The sequence below is a fragment of the Eptesicus fuscus genome, chromosome 7, assembly GCF_027574615.1.
Source record: "Eptesicus fuscus isolate TK198812 chromosome 7, DD_ASM_mEF_20220401, whole genome shotgun sequence".
Classification (NCBI taxonomy): Eukaryota; Metazoa; Chordata; class Mammalia; order Chiroptera; family Vespertilionidae; genus Eptesicus; species Eptesicus fuscus.
The window spans coordinates 25,668,678-25,686,326 of record NC_072479.1 but is presented as its reverse complement, the minus strand read 5'-3'; the positions used below and the strand labels follow the sequence as shown (position 1 = coordinate 25,686,326).

Genomic DNA, 17,649 nt, shown 5'->3' with positions numbered 1-17,649 from the left:
CCAAAAACTACCTTGAAATCTTTGCACATATATATGCATACATGTCTTCTTTGAATTTACGTGGATGCTTACAGGTTTCGTGAGTCTGTAAGGGATAATGTTCTCATTAGCTTTGATATTTCATGCTTTAGTTGGGATATTTCATATCAAATATATTGATGTGAGCAAAGTCCATTCAAAAATACTAAAAGAATAAGAGATTGTTTATATTTCTACTAGAGGCCCAGTGCATGATTGAATCATGCACGTTTAGTGGGGGAGCTGGGTGCCTGTCCGCTGGTGCACCAGGCCTTTCAGAAGCCTCCAGCACGGCGGAGGCTTCTGAAAGGCCTGGTGCTGGAGCAGACAGGCACCCAGCTCCCCGCTTTTGATGGTCCGCGGCGGGATGTGAGCTCGCTGCCTCAGAGGCCCCTTCTGTGCCGCAGCACAGCCATGGCGCAAACGCTAGCCCAATCGGCCACCCCGGCCACCCCGAGTCCCGCCCCCCCGGCGCCTCCTGGCCAATCGTGGGCATAGTGAAGGTATGGTCAATTTGCATATTTGTCTATTATTAGGTAGGATGTGTGTTTTTAATTGCATATTGTGCGGTTTTGGAGTATTCACTGAGAGCAAGATAGCAATTCATGACATCACTGTCCTTGTGTTTAAAAGATCGTGACAGGGTGACTGACCAGGCTGCTGGTTGTATCCAGAAAATCTGGTCGTCACTAGTCTTTCCTGCACTTCCTGTGTAAGAAGTTCATTCATGCTGTTCTGTTTCCAGTGTTAGGAAGTATCTGATTCATTGAAATTCTTTGTGTCCACACTATGCCTAGACCGGTGATAGCTGAATGGATAAAAAAAGAAGTCTCTTGGAGAACTTTTGTTTGGGTTCTCTTTAAAATGTGATTTCTAATTCTTGCCAAGTTGTTTTGTTGGAATTAACTTTCAAAGTATAGTTTCAAAGAGTGATATTTTATGCCTCCCCAAATTAAAGATCCATTAGTTGGTAAAACAAAACTAAAAACAATTTTCAAGATTGCAGGAAGTCAAAGGGTTCTTGCTTGAAAAGAAACAAAATGACAGATAAAACAGAATTGACAGTTCTATTTATAGAGCCAAAACACAGATCTGACAGAGGACTTGTATCTAAAATATACAAAGAACTCTTAAAATTCATCAATAAGAAAACAACACAATTCAAAAGGACAAAAGATTTGAATAGCCACATCTCAGGAAAGAAGATATACAGATGGCAAATAAGCATATGAAAAGATGCTCAACATCATTTGTCATTAGGAAAACTGCAAATTAAAGCAATAATGATATACTATTACCAGCCTATTAGAATGGCCAAAATCCAAAAAACTGACAATAACAATTGCTGCAAGGATGTGGAGCATCAAGACCTCTTACGCAGAGCTGCTGGGAATGCAAAATGGAACATCCACTTTCGAAGCAGATTAGCAGTTTCTTATAAATCTTGGCACAGTCTTACCATAGAGTCCAGGAATAGTGCTCCTAGGTATTTACCCAACTGATTTGAAAACTTATGGTCACAGAAAAATAAGTGTTTTATAGCAGTTTTATTCATAATCACCCCAAACTGGAAGCAATCAATATGTCCTTAATAGGTGCATGGATAAACAAACTGACACATCCATACAATGGAATTATTAGTTATTGATAAAAAGAAATGAGCTATCAAGCCATGAGAGACATAGATGAACCTTAAATACATATTGCTAAGTGAAAGAAGCTAGCCTAAACAGGCTATATACTGTAGGATTTAAATTATATGAAATTCTAGAAAAGATAACAACTGTAAAGATAATTACAAAATCTGTGTTTTCCAGAGGTTCAGGGGAGGTGGGGGAGAGAGGCATGTTGAATACACAAGGCACAATGGATTTTATTTTAGGACAATGAAACCATTCTGTATGTAACTACAATGGTGGATATACAACACTATGCATTTGGCAAGACCAATACATCGAGAAGCCTAAAACATGTGTCCTCACATATAGATTTTTTGTTGTTGTTCTATAAACAGCAAGTTTGTTAAATTCTATTGTTTCCTTAACATTAAGAGAAAAAATAAGGTTTGTTTATGATTATAAACTCTGTATTACTAAATATTTTTTGTTTTGGCCAGGTATACATGACACTTTCACTTACAATTTTGCACACTAGGTTACTGATGATTTTAAAAATTTTCCACAAAATTCTCACTTATTTCAAACCTTGTTTCTCCTCCATCACCCACAGACTTCTGGTGCCAGATCCATAGGTCCTGCATCATGATACAGCCTCTGGCTAAGCACCTTTGGGTCATGGTGTTCTAGTGAGCTGACACAGTAGGCAAGCTATTCCCACACCAGAACACCTACTAATACCTTAATGATAAACGGAAGTAGCTGTGAATTTTTTAAAAAAAACATATGACTATGTGAACATATTGCCAGACTCCCTCCTAGGGCCTATCAAGGACCTCTCTAAGTGAGGGGCCCAGGGTTTTGGCTTCTTTAGCTTCACAGAAAATCAGCCTCTGGGAGCTAGGAGTCTTTAGAAGTTATCTTTTATTTTTTCAGTTTCCAAGGTGAAATAGCAATCAAGTTGATCAGCTAGGAGTGAGAATGGAGAATGAGGTGGGCAGTTTGTGAGAAAAAATAATGTATGAGAATGAACAAGTGAATAGACTAGGGAGATATAATTGTTTTCAGCACTTAGAGAAACATATAAATACTGTATTTACAGACAAAATATTTTTAGGTATTTGTCATAAAATAGAGAGTAAAGGGTATAGATAGGAGACAGGTAAAACAAGATCATTCAGGAGTTGAGTGAGGTGGAAGATAGGTTAGGTATGGTTACATGGGGGTTCATCACACTGCCCTGTCTACTTTGGTATATACAGGTGACCCTTGAATAATGCTGGTGTTAGGCACACTGACCCCCCACCACTCAATCAAAAATCTGCATGTAACTTTAACTCCCAATAAACAGTTGTTCCTTGGAATCCTCAGGGGATTGGTTCCAGCAAAATCTGTGGATGCTTGAGTCCCTTATATGAAATGGCATAGAACAATGCATATAGTCTGCCCTTAGCATCCACCGATCCCAACTGTGGAATCCATGTTTGGTTGAACCCATAGATGTGTAACCTGGGAATATGGGCTGACTGTATATATATGGGAAAAAATACATATATATGTGAACTTGTGTCCTTCAAGGGTCAACTGTATTTCAAAATGTCCATAATAAAAAGCTGCAATAGGTAATATCTATTCACAGCCTAAGTGCCCATCAGCAGATGAGTGGGTTAAAAACTATGGTACATCTACACAATGGAATACTACACTGTGGTAAGAAAGAAGGAATTCTTACCATTTGCAACAGCATGGATGGAACTGGAGAACATTATACTAAGCAAAATAAGCCAGTCAGAGAAAGATAAATATCACATGATCTCACTCATTTGTGGAATATAATGAACAATATAACTGATGAACAAAAACAGATCCAGAGATAGAGAGAAGCATCGATCAGACTGTCAAGCCTCAGAGGGAAGGTAGGGGATGGGAAGGGTAAGGGGGAAGAGATCAACCAAAGGACTTGTATGCATGCATATAAGCCTAACCAATGGACACAGACACCAGGGGGGTGAGGGCATGAGTGGTGGGCATGGAGGGCCTATGGGGGGATAAGGACACATATGTAACACCTTAATCAATAAAGAAAAAAATAAATAAATAAATAAATAAATAAATAAATAAAAAATATTCAAATCAAATTTTATTTCAGTTCTATACTTAATATTTGTATGAAATTTGGGGATGCAGTGGTATAAGTATCCTTGGTTCTACCTCTCATGTTATTTATTACTTAAAGGGAAAAACAAATTAGCAGTCCTCCAAACATATTATGGAGATGGATTGAGGAGGGCTTTGGAAGCCATATGGATGAGTTTGTGTTTTATCCTGAAAGGAATGAGAAACCAATGAAGTGTTTTAACCAGAGACAAATATCATTAAATGTTTCCATTCACTCTCTGTACAACCATTCTAATGTGAGGAACTGATTGAGGAAGGTCTGAATCATGGCGTGTGATCAGTTAGGAGGCTATTGTAGTTGGCTAGGCTTACATTGGTGGGAGTTAATATAAAGGGTGAGCTGAGGAGGGGCATCAGCAAAAAAATTGTAAAAAATGATGTGTGAATTCAGTGTGGTGTCAAAGAGTCAAATACCAACCTGAGATAAAGCAGGATGACCATTTATTGTCTAAATCACATAAGCCATAATGGTGTTTGATCTTGCCATTCCTCTTAGAAACATATACCAGCTTCCCATTGCCCCTAAGAAAAATTTCTTCCCTCCTTGTTATGGCATTCAAGGCTCTGGTCTTATCTCTCTATAAGTTTCATTATGCTCTACTAGAGGAATTCGTGCATGGGTAGGGTCCGTAGGCCTGGCCGGCAATTAGGTTCCACACCTCCTGGCCTCCCCACCTACTCTGTCCCTTGCTCCCTCAGCGCCCCACCACCACCGCTGGTCACCCACCATGTTCCGTGCCACCCCCTGGTGGTCAGCACACGTCAGAGCTAGCGATCGAACTCCCAGTGTCCTGGTCGAACTCCCGAGGGGACAATTTGCATATTAGCCTTTTATTATATAGGATAGGCTCAGGACACATTGGTTTGATTTCAGGAAATAAGCTGAGAAATTTTAGAAGTTCCTGCTCTCAAGAATACTGGGCATAATTCTCCTTCTCTATGAAAATTTGTTTCATCCTTGTGTTAGCCTAGACACCAACTTCTACATGATCTTCCCTCTTCTATGACCATTTGTCTTTCCTGCATACCCTAAGCATATTAATTGAACCTCACATTTACACTTAGGTGTATCCTTGGTTCTACCTCTCATGTTATTTATTACTTAAAGGGAAAAACAAATTAGCAGTCCTCCAAACATATTATGGAGATGGATTGAGTTACTTCAATGTGGCTTTATATCTACAGTGGTTTTCATATCTTCTCTCGAACTAAGTTAGAAACTTCTTGAGATCAAACAGTGTGTTAATTCAACTTTATCTTCCCTGATTAACTTACCTATTTTAGTGACCAATAAATAATTATTGAATTAAAATGATTTCTTATTCTCTTCTGTCCATATTACACTAAAATCTAAATTACTGACAGTTTCCATAGAAAATTTTGATTTTAGCTTAAATACTGAACCATGCTGTGAATATATGTGGTAACCTTAAAATAGCAAATGACAGGGCAAATTTATGAGAGTGCATAAAATTCTTTATTTAGAACAATAAAGTATATGTATATATAATGTAATTTCAAATTCAAACCTGTATAAAAAAGGTCAGGACATATACCTATTTTAAAAAGTACACATACAGTATATACACATACACATCACATTTTACAACCTTTTTTATTTAATTAAACTTCAGTCATAATAAAACTATTTAGAATAGTGTTGACATACATTTACATTACAATATGCAAACTCCAATCTGACTGAACTAGCAATATATCTGTGCATCCATCTACATGTCTGAATACTTTTCACGTCTACTGATTTAAAAAATTGTGGCAAGTGGGACACTATAATCACACATTAACCCTTAGAACACAGGAGAATAAGATATTTTGATTGGAAAATGTTATTTAGTGAGTCTTACAGCTCAGAAATCAGGTAACTGAAAATACTATGGTTTTTAGTTTAAACAGTTATCTTAATTTTATTTAAACAAAATCATAAGGATATAGTTGGAGACGGCAGTTGTCAGTCTATAATGCTTAGCGAACATTTTAGGATCATGAATACCATTTTAATATGGATTATTTCTAAAACAACAGCTTGTTAGGAAATGAAAGTACTATTACTTTATCTTTACAAACAAGGGCATTTCCAGGCTTGTTCATGGAAAGCAGCAACACCTCACATTGTGTGAGCTGATACTATATATGAACTAGTTAGAATTTCAATCTGAATGTTTATATTTTAATGCCAATTTAAAAATAATATTGTTTCAAAGACAAGCTAGCTTATTTTAAAATTATTTTCCCACTTTCCAATTTAAAATGAAATTTATGAATTTCCTCTTTCCAAATGGATTCTAAATTACCTTTTGGCATTCAAAAAACTATGAGCATCTTACGTTTTCTGCTGTTAGCTTTTAAGAAAATGAGAATATTTAAATGACTAATTTGGTACATTTCCAAATGTTACACACATCTTATAGTATCTCTTCCTGAATAAAATGCAGTAATGCTGTTCATTCTTCAGAAGTGATCCAAAAACATTCGTTTAAGCAAAGCAAATGCCATCTTTTGTGTAAATGGTTATCCAATTCATTGTACATGAAACTGAATTTCACTTTTACTAATGGACCCTATTTACATTACAAACAAGAACAGCAATGACTTTTTATGGTCAAATTGCTTATTCACGGAGATCAGAGTGGGATATTTTTCATGGGACAGTTTCAGCTCTATTTTAACTTCATTGTCAGTCATATATCTATAAGCTTCTTACTTAATGTGAGCCCTCCGAGTTTGTCATATAGATAATTACAAAACTGAGACCCAATGAGGGAGGTGATTGACCTGTTTCAGTTAATAGCAGAGATTTCTTACAGTTTTTCCCAACATTTATCCTGTTATGCCAAGCTACCTTTTGGAAAAATAATTTTTAGTTAAAGAAGCATAGATATGGGATGGCTAAAAGCCTATATTGGAATTATATGTTGAAACCAAAACCTAGCTTCCGAAAAACATTAAGAAATATCCATGAATTCTGAATAATTTTTTTTGTTGTTAATTTAACTTTAATTGAACTAGAGTTTCAAAATATGCCACAAAATTTCTCCAAAGTATCTTAATGCTCAACGAAAGGTGTTTGTCACTAAAAACAAACACTTCATTATGGACACATACTTTTTCAGACATTTTCGTTTTGCACATGCTTAATCCTTTCTAAAGAGGGTAGGCTGCTTATTCTACTATTGTATTTTAAAACAACAAATTTGTCTCTGACTCTTTAAAAAGTGGCAGTGTGGTGAGCACCTTAGATAATAATACAAAATCCAGGAATACTTTGATATCACTGGGCAGGAACAGTTTATCACAGAGCCAGTTTCTTTCTTTTTGTAAAAAAAAAATATATTTTTATTGATTTCAGAGAGGAAAGGAGAGGGAGACAGACATAGAAACATCAATGATGAGAGAGAATCATTGATTGGCTGCCTCCTGCACACCCCACACTGGGGATGGAGCCTGCAACCGGGGATGTGCCCTGACCCAGAATGAACCATGACCTCCTGGTTCATAGGTCAACACTCAACCACCGGGCCACGCTGGCTGGGCAAGCCAATTCTTTATAAACTTGGGTTCTACCAAAATGGTGCAAAGCTTTAGGTATAATTTAGAATCAGCAGACTTCGGAGATCATTTTAAAAGGCAATTTTGAAACCACTGATTTATGAAGAAGGATATTCAAACACATACCAGATAAGACAAAGCAAAAATATAGATAATATATATTTTTTTCTTACCTTAAAGCAGATATGACACAGTTAATGCCCAAGCAGCTAGCATCTAAAAATAATGTTCAGCATTTTTCTATTGTTCATAAATTTTATGAAACTTCAGTGTTTTAAAAATTGGTAATCCATGTACCTCTCAATGAACCAATACATTTAATTAGGCAGAATATAGCTCCCCTCACAACTATGCCAGATTTCATAAGTTGCTGAATTTGTTTTTTTAACTCTATTGATTAGGACCCTGTCCTTGAGTGTTAAAATCCAGCTACTGGCTGAGAACAAAAGTACACTTATTGTACTCTCAAGCTCATTAAACAGCAGTGTCTCGTGCCTAAGAAAATCGAAACCATTGGTGAAACAAGTCGAACTATTACTTATCAGTTTTCTCCATCTACTTATGATCTACTCACACAACTCATATCCACCTATGTCTATTTTCCTCAAAACAATCATTGTCACATGCCTGAGACAGGTCCTTTCAGCAATTAAATTGATCTCTGGTTCTATTACTAATTGATTATACCACGGGATATCTGAGGGCCTAAATAAGGTCATGCAGCTTCCCATAGCACTGGCTTGTATTTTAGAAAAAATGACTAGTGTTTGAGGACCCACAGAACTTTAAAGAAGGGATCATATAAATCATTTGGGCTCTTTGGTACAAAAAAAGATCAAAGGCCACGTATTGAAGTTGTATTTGGATTAGCTTTGAACATAAGCTAAAATCCAACTACACTAGAAATTCTTAGACTTTAAAAATCAAAGGAAAGTAGCAGTTTTTCATGCCCTTTTGTATCACTACATTGAAGATGGTCATCTGATGGTGGGAGTACATGGCATTAATGTTGTTATAAGAAGTAAGTTATAATGGCAAGCTTTAGATTCCTTTATGTGCATGTTCATGATATAGTAAGAGAACCTCCTTCAAAATAAGTCATCAGAAATCATTCTTTCACTTTAGTCAGATGTTTCTTTGACCATAAAAAAAAATTGGCAAGGGAAATTCACATGATGTCTCACAAGTTCTAGTTTAAAAGCGCAATGTCCATCTTGGGAATTCCTGCCAAATTCACTTTTAATATGACAAATGCTGTCATACATTTTAAATAGCAAACTGACATGCATAACTACATAAAGCTCTCTTTTTATTTAATTCATAAACCTTAATGGATATAGAGTGCCTGATTTTAAATAAATGGATCCTTTAAAACAGATAATGGTGATTATACTATAAATAAGTATAGTTTCCTGATTCCTTGCATTCTTATAAAAGCCAAGTAACCTAGTTTCAACACCCATATCAGCATGTGGGTATTGTGGTTTTCTAACCTTAGATACTAAATATCATAATTTATTTTTACTCTCTCCCATGGCGGAAATCGAAAACAGGACCTTCATACATTCAGCAATTTCTCCTAACTCTGTAATAGTTTTAGAATATAAACATTTTGTAATATATTTTGCAAGCATGATTTATACACCCGACAGTGGTCAAGGGAAAAGGCCGCCCTCACCAGGGGTGACAAATGTCCTCCTTGGCGACTGCCCTGCTGTTCAGTGTTCATAGCTTCTTCGCGCGATGACTCTTTGGGGGAGTCTCCCCTCGGCGAAGGCATCACTGTTCCAATTCGGTACCAGCCAACCATGCCCCTTTGTCTCGTGCGATGTGGGTGAGCATGGTTTATACCAGGAAGAGACCGGGATCAGACCCATATCATTAGCGGCTAAGAAGCTGACATGATACCTACTCCAACCACTTTTTCCTCCACTGCTTTGAATATGTGCAGTGGCTGATGCTATCGAGTTTTTGTCCTTAAAAATTCTTCTAGATCCCTTTGAGAAAAATTATTACCGCAACTATCCAGCTTGAACGCTACTTGAAGGGACCAAGATAACTACAAACTGCAGGTTGTAACTAAAAATAAAGCTAGGTGGCTTTTCAGCAATTAGACATTTCTGGAGGCATGCAAAATGGGCGTGCAGTCTGGGACACGTGCTTTCTCTCCCAACATCAGTTGCAGGTTCTAAAATGACACTACAAGTCCCCCAGGTCCTTAAAATAGAGTCCTGCTCCATGCAAGTTCTTCTTTATAGATGATTAATTCAGTGCCAGTTTCACAGTAAAACACTTTGTTCCAATTTCTGAATCATCCATATAGAGTCATGGGTAGCAAGAACAGGAAAAGACGTGGTCTGTCACTCCAGACAGAATATGAATTTGTTTAAAGCGGCTTCATTTATGAAGCAAACATGAACTGTTACCCACCTAGAGAGAAAAGACAAAAAGAGAGATTATGGTAAATCTGCTTTCTGCCTCCTTTTCATTCTCAATACATGAACTCACGTGACTAGAGAATTAGTTTCAGATTACAATGTATGTTTCACTTACACAGCCTAAAATGACTTGACAAATGTTTTCCTAGATGCAGTGATCAGTCACTCTCTATGCTCTCCCTGGTAATATTGAACATTATCTGAAATGATTTTATTGTTTACTAGAGGCCCAGTGCATGATTGAATCATGCACGTGTAGGGTCCCCTACACACTTTTGCTTTTTGCGGTGGAGCTGGGTGCCTGTCTGCTGGTGCACCAGGCCTTTCAGAAGCCTCCGGCTCGGGGGAGGCTTCTGAAAGGCCTGGTGCCGGAGCAGACAGGCACCCAGCTCCCCCACTTTTGATGGTCCAGCCGCTGAGGGGGGCTACCCTGCTGTTGAGAGGCGCAGGGGGCGCAGCTGGGTGTCCGCGGCAGGCCCCCTCAGCGGCCGCGGATCTGGCCGTTGAGAGGCACAGGGGGCGGGAGTCCCGCCCCCTGTGCCTCTCAACAGCAGGGTAGCCCCCCTCAGTGGCAGCGGATCCGTGCCTCTCAATGGCCGGATAGGCCACCCCGAGTCCCTCCCCCCAGCCTCCCGCCGCCCAATCGTGGGCGTAGCGGAGTGATGGTAATTTACATGTTACTCTATTATTAGATAGGATTGCTTGTCTGCTCCTATTGAATATACGGAGCTTTGTCTATCTTTTTTACTTACTGCCGTATTTCAATACCTAGTACAGTGCCTCACGTAAAATAATACTCAATAACTATTTCTTGCACGTAAGAAAGGATGAATGGATATCCTGTGGCTTTCATACCCAAAGCATCCCATAGTTTATCTCTATTATTTGTGGTAAGAGGGTTCTTAATCTATGTAGCCTTGAATTTCTCAGACAAGGCTATGGAAAGGTAGCAGACAGGTGGTGAGGGGAGAGGGCATGAAGGACAAAGGCAATGTTTAGAGAGAGATGAAGTGGACTGAGATGGAGTAGCATGAAAGAGATAGCTGGGACAGGTGGAGAAGCTGGTCAGAGGCGCAGGCAGTAACAGCCTCCTGGTCACTGTGCAGTGCCAGTATCTGGACTGCCCGCCAGGTTCTAGCAATGGCTTCTCCCAATGGAGGAAACAGCAGCAGCAAGATCTCACTCAATCCTGTCAAACAGAAAACAGAAAGACAGAAACCCTGGCACCACATCCTGACAAAACCTCTGGGAGGTTCATTTGCCTGGGCACAGCTTACTGTACTTGTCCAAGCATGAAAGCCAGGCTTTGTTTTAGTTCTTCTGTGCTGGTGTTAGACCACTGAGCTTTGGACATAGCTTTCAGATTTTGCAACTTTCGAGTGAAATATTTGTACTTCTTTGTTTATTTATTTTTATTATAGACAGTATCATCAACCACAACCCTAAATAAATGTGCATTTGTGCATTTCTTTTCTTCTCTAATCACTACTTTTCCCCTTATCTCTGTACTTATTTATCAATCCCAGAATCAGATCACTGGTTTTAAGCTATGTATGAAATTCAATAGTACGAGTGATAAGAAGTGCAGTATTTTTCCCAGTCTTCCTAAATGCAGTATACTAAAAACTATATTATATGACAATTTATCAAACAGAGAAATTTAGGAACTAGAGAACCTGTGTTTAGGAATGCAGAATTAAATCCTGAAGGAAAATTAAGAGGCATTAAGAGAAAACTTCAGAAATCCCAAATACACAGCAGATATTTTAAAAACAAAGTTTAGTTAGAAAAGCAATAGGGAAGAGCAAAGATATCTATATCTACATCTACATCTATATCTATAATCTATATATCTGAATATATATATGTATATAGATATATATAAAAGCTATAAATAATTTAAAATTATAAATTTAAATATATAAAAGCAAGATTACAAATCTATTTCTTATTTTGTCCCTGGATTACTTAGCAAAGAAAAGAAACTTGAAAGCTGGCAACTGTTTTCCCAGAGAATAAAAATACAATTTTTATAATAATACTCTGGCTTTTTACAACAACCTCATGAAATAAGCAGGGTGAGTATTATTATCCCCTTGTTATATGTGAAAAACTAGGGCTTAAAAGACAACTGACTCATTCAGGAACTTACAGCTAGTTAAATTTTCAGAGTCAAGGCTTGAACCCAAGTCTAATCCCTTCTAATCCTCTGCATTACAATGTGTCTGTAGACAGAGAGCTCAAAAACAAAAACTCCAAAGCTCCAGAAATTCTGAGGAAATACCTGGTGAAGAGTCCTATGCTTGCCATTTGGTAACCAAACATTCCCAGGTCCTGTTCGCTCAATGGCCCTGCTTGCTTAACTCATGTCCATTTGTATTCCAATTCTAGGATCTGGCTTAGATCTATAGGAAACTTCCAGATTGGGTTTCTTTTAGGAAATCTCTCTACCTGCCTCATTATAATAAGAACTATTTTCTGCTCTTACCATGCTGGGGGAAGTCAATAAGCACTGCTAACCCCTCGTCTACAAACTTGTGCTATTTACTGTCAACCACCCTGGGCCTTCTGGGTGACTATGCAGTCCTTCTACCAAGGTCTCAATTAAAATTCTTTGTAGATGACTCGCAAATGCAGCCCTGACTGTTCTCTGAATTCCAGTCTCACGTATTTGGCCACAAGTCAGCTCCTTCTATTTTCTTTTCACAGCACCACTATCTGGTTTGTCCCAAAGGCTCCATATCACCCTAAAGTCCTCCCTGTAATGTCGAGCCTCAGTAACTAGGAATTGTTGATTCCTTTACTGCAATGTCTCCAAAATGGCCCAGGCTTTCCTGTTTCCATGGCCCCAACCCTAGTTCAGGTCATCATTCTCTCACATCTGTTTAGAAGATGGGCCTCCTAAGTGGACCCCCGGACTCCAGTTCACCACTCGTGGTTATCTGGCCTCACTACATCTGATTCCTTTCCTAAAACTCTGCTTTGATTGTATCACTCACATCTCTTCTGAGCCCTCCAACAGCTCCTGATGTTACTCAATAGAGTGTAAGGCCCATGCTTGGAGTTTTTCAAACTGGTCCCCACACTTTCTCCTGTCCTTTAACGCTTTATTTATTTATTTATTTATTTATTTTTTATAAATATATTTTATTGATTTTTTACAGAGAGGAAGAGAGAGGGATAGAGAGTTAGAAACATTGATGAGAGAGAAACATCGATCAGCTGCCTCTTGCACACCCCCTACTGGGGATGTGCCCGCAACCAAGGTACATGCCCTTGACCAGAATCGAACCTGGGACCCTTGAGTCCGCAGGCCGACGCTCTATCCACTGAGCCAAACCGGTTTCGGCCCTTTAACGCTTTATGTGTGACCTCCACTGGAGCTCGATTGGACAAACTGACCCTAGAACACAGCCTATACTTTTGGTCTCTTGGAATCCATTTGGAGCATCCAGATTACCCCTCACCTAGTGCTAAGAAAATTTTACCAATCATTTAACATCTAACTCAGTACCAATGCTACCTCCATTACCTGCACAATGAAGCTTTTCTCCAATTGCTGGTGATTTTTCTCTCCCTTCAAATAAAGCAACTGTCTATGGGTTTGCATGGTACAATTCTAAGGGATTCCACCCAGACCAATATCTAGAGCTATGATGCAGGCACAGCCTATATAACCATTTGCAATGGCCTTACCTCGGGTCTCTTATTGCATTTTCCTTGTAAGCTCCTTTAGTTACTTTTTAAACTTTTTTCTAATAGGTTATTATGCATATGTCCTATTTCCTTTTGTAGGCTATAAGCAATTTGAGGATACAACTAGGTTATATTAAGCTTTGCATTGAAGAATGCAAAGAGTGAAGAACAAAGAGCAAAATCTTCCTATAATGTATTCCATTTCTCTCTCTTAAACTGTGCTGTACATAAACCAATAAATGAAAAATTATACAGGAGTGTTATATATGGATACTTGGCATCAGCTAATTGACTGAGTGGATTTTTATTTTTTCTTTAATTTTTCATGTCTGATGTCAAATAAACACAGTTTTAGTATATTTTCTCTTAGAGGCACTTCCTGTTTCTAGTTCATTATTTTATATTCCTTTTCTTGTATTTAAAATCTCAAACTCTTGCCCTAGATCAGTGGTCGGCAAACCGCGGCTAGCGAGCCACATGCGGCTCTTTGGCCCCTTGAGTGTGGCTCTTCCACAAAATACCACGTGCGGGTGTGCACGTACAGTGCAATTGAAACTTCATGGCCCATGCACAGAAGTCGGTTTTCGGCTCTCAAAGGAAATTTCAATCATTGTACTGTTGATATTTTGCTCGGTTGACTAATGAGTTTGCCGACCACTGCCCTAGATGGTTTGGCTCACTGGGTAGAGCACTGGCCCACAGACTGAAGGGGCCCCGGTTCAATTCCATGTAAGGGCACCACTATCTGGTTAGTCCCAAAGGCTCCATATTACCCTGAGCCTGGGGTTGCAGGCTCAATCCCAGTCCCTCTGCAGAAGGCAACCAATCGATGTGTCTCTCTCATATTGATGGATGTTTCTCTCTCTCTGTCTTTCCTACTCCCTTCCTCTCTCTCTCTCTAAAAAAAAGGAAAAAAAGTCAATGGAAAAATATCCAGTGTTGACTGCTTCTGCTGCAGACGTGGTTCCCCAGCACTGACAGCTGAGGGGGCTGCAAATCAGGGCCAGAGAGAGGCCTGAAGAGAGAAGCAGGGACTAATCCGTTGCCTCTATGGCAGCTTTTGATCAGCATTTGCCTCTCTCTTTCTCTCCCAGTCTTGCCAGCAGCTGCACCTCCATTTCTCTCCAAGCCTCCACTGGGGCTGCTGATCATCCCCACCTTTCTGATCAGGCCCCGTTGATAGGCCCAGAGGCACTGACTGGCATAGGAACTGACCAATCAGAACCAAATGTGGGTGCTGTGAAGAACCAATGGCTGCTTAGGAGGCAGAGCTTTTGACGTTGATTGGCATAGGAACTGACCAATCAGAACCAAATGTGGGTGCTGTGAAAAACCAATGGTTGCTTAGGAGGCAGAGCTTTTGACACTGCCTGGCATAGAAACCGACCAATCAGAACCAAATTGGCCAACAGAGGAGGGCAGTTGGGGGTGAGAACAGGCCAGCAGGGGAGGGCAGTTGGGGGCAACCAGGCCAGGAGGGAAGGGCAGTTGTGGGTGAGATCAGGCTGGCAGGGGAGGGCCATTGGGGGCAACCAGGTTGGCAGGGGAGGGCAGTTAGGGGTGATCAGGCAGGCAGGCAGAGGCAGTTAGGGGCAACCAGGCTGGCAGGGGAGGGCAGTTAGGGGTGATCATGTTGGCAGGCAGAGGCAGTTAGGGGCGGTCAGGCAGGCAGGCAGGGAGCAGTTAGGAGCCAGCAGTCCCAGATTGTGAGAGGGATGTCCAACTGCCAGTTTAGGCCTGATCCCTGTGGGGTCCCCAATTGGGGAGGGTGCAGGCTGGGCTGAGGGAACCCCCCCTCCGTGCACGAATTTTGTGCACTGGGCCTCTAGTATAATTATAACTCCCCTTAAATTTAATTTCTATCTTGGTATTTTTTACTACTGTTATTCTAAGTTTACAGCAGATTTCTTCTCCCATGTCATAGTCTGCTCTTCCAAACCTTTCCCTGCATCACATCCTTTTCCCCAAATTATACTCAAAGTTCCTCGGAAGTTTTAAACTTGTGTTGATATAGGGGCAAGCAAAAGGCTTTCCTCTATAAAGTGGGTACTCAATAAATGATTACAAATGGTACACATTTTGACTTTGGAGTATGCAGATTCATGATAATGAGCTGCCCCTTTTTTCTTCCTTTTTCCTATCTTCAGCATTTGACTTACTTACTTTGACATATAAAAGTCTATTTTTGTTCCTATTTCCAGAATTTTTTTTTATGTTAATCCTCACCAAGTACATTTTTTCTATTGATTTTTTTTTCTTTTTAGAGAGGGTGGAAGAGAGGAAAGGAGGGGGAGAGGGAGAAAAAGGGAGAAAGGGAGGGAGGGAGAGAGGGGAAGGGAAGGAGGGGGGAGAGAGGGAGGGAGAGAGAGAGAGAGAGAGGGAGAGAGAGGGAGAGAGAAGAGAGGAGAGAGAGAGAGAGAGAGGTGAGACAAATAGAGAGACACATCAATTGGTTGCCTCCCCTACCAGGGCCGGGGTTCAACCTGCAACTCAGGGCACATGCCCTTGACTGGAAATCGAACCCGCAACCCTTCGGCGATTGGGCCGACACTCTAACCCCTTAGCAACACAGTCTAGGGCTTATTTCCATCAATTTTATTCTCATATTATTGCAATACCCTGAGACACTCATTCATATCTCCATTTATTTACTGAACAAATTCTTACTCATCACTTACATGCCCAGAGAGTTTGGTGGGATTCCAAAATGAAATTTAGAAAAAAATCCTGCCTTCTAAAAGCTTGTCATTTTGGAAGAGAACACAAAATGTCTGTGTAAGTAACTGCTAATATATCAGTATTAAAGGTCATATGGAAAGTAACAAAACACAGAGGGACATCATGAGGGATTACTTTCATGAAGGTAGTCAGCGTTTTGGAGCTTGTGGTATCTGAGCTGAGTCTTAAGGGAGTTTTGCAGAGATGAGGAGGAAGGTACCTTATGAAGGATTATGCCACTCCTTCATTTTATACTGACTACTGGATATGCAATAAGTTTATTTCTAAAAAATCCAGGGCTTAGTTTTTAACCTGTCTACTTTAATTTGTTTTATACATGGATAATAGTTTATATTTTAGGAAACATAAATTAGTAATTTCCCATATAAGTATTGCACATTTTACTGTTCTAGTGACCAAAGTCAACAATTAAAATTTTTTATCTTATTGAGGCAAGAACACCTAATGTGGGATCTCCCCTTAACACACTTTTATTTTATGTACACACTATAGCATTGTTAACTGCAGATATAATGTGCAGCAGATCTCATGGTCTTCTCCTTACTTGGTAAACTTTCACTCGGGGTTTATTCATTCACTCAGTTGTTCATTCAGCAAACACTTACTGAGTGTCTACAATGTACTGGCAACAAGTGAGGAGCTACAGCGAGAACCGGACAGACTTGTTCCTGTCCTTAATGCTCCCCGGCTAGTAGACTGATGCAAAAGTTGCTTGACTACAATTGCTTTAAAATGCCATGTTTTTTTTCTCTTAAACAAGTGCCCTGGGTTTTCCTATCACATAGTCAACTCTCCAAATGTCACAGGACAAAGGCTACAATTAAAAACACATGATTAAAGACCCGTGTGCCAGAACAGGGTCCCAGCAGTGCAATCCAAAGCCAAATAGCAGAGGACATTGCTTGCGCTTTTACGACTCAATTAACTGTTTAATGTGTGATTTGGGATGTCTGGCTTAGGGGACTGAAATGGCAGACAGGGAAGATACAGTGAGTCTTGTGTTGGGGTTGAGGGACAGAGAAATAGATTTCTAGGCAAAGACAATGATTTCATCTTGGGGAATATGACTCTGGAAAATAAAAAGAGTTGCACTAAGGTTGTATTCATTTACATCATATCACAGGAAAAATGAGCCTAGAAAGAAGCTAGGATTCATGCTTTGGACACAGTGATCAAGAGCATGTTTATAGGCCAAGATGAAGTCTGTGCAGTAGAAGGTTAAAGTGTTAAGAGAAATGTGGGGCATCATTATTATTGTATCATGTGATTTTGGATTGTTGAAAATGATGTTCTATACCTATAAAAGTGAGAGCACCTGGAGGAGGCAAATGTGACCCAGTTTTCCTGGTGAGGTTTCAATCTAGAGCTAAATGTCGGAATCTGGGACAGAAGTGCAA

General features: G+C 39.7%; 1 protein-coding gene across 2 annotated transcripts in view; it reads right to left on the bottom strand.

Moving 5' to 3' along the window:
* Positions 1-5,272: 5,272 nt before the first annotated feature.
* KITLG (KIT ligand) overlaps positions 5,273-17,649 on the bottom strand; it is an 89,470-nt gene continuing 77,093 nt past the window's right edge. For both annotated transcript variants that reach the window (XM_008143785.3, XM_054718808.1), the window contains exon 10: positions 5,273-9,809. The gene's annotated coding sequence lies outside the window, so the exon portion shown is untranslated. The remainder of the gene's footprint in view (positions 9,810-17,649) is intronic.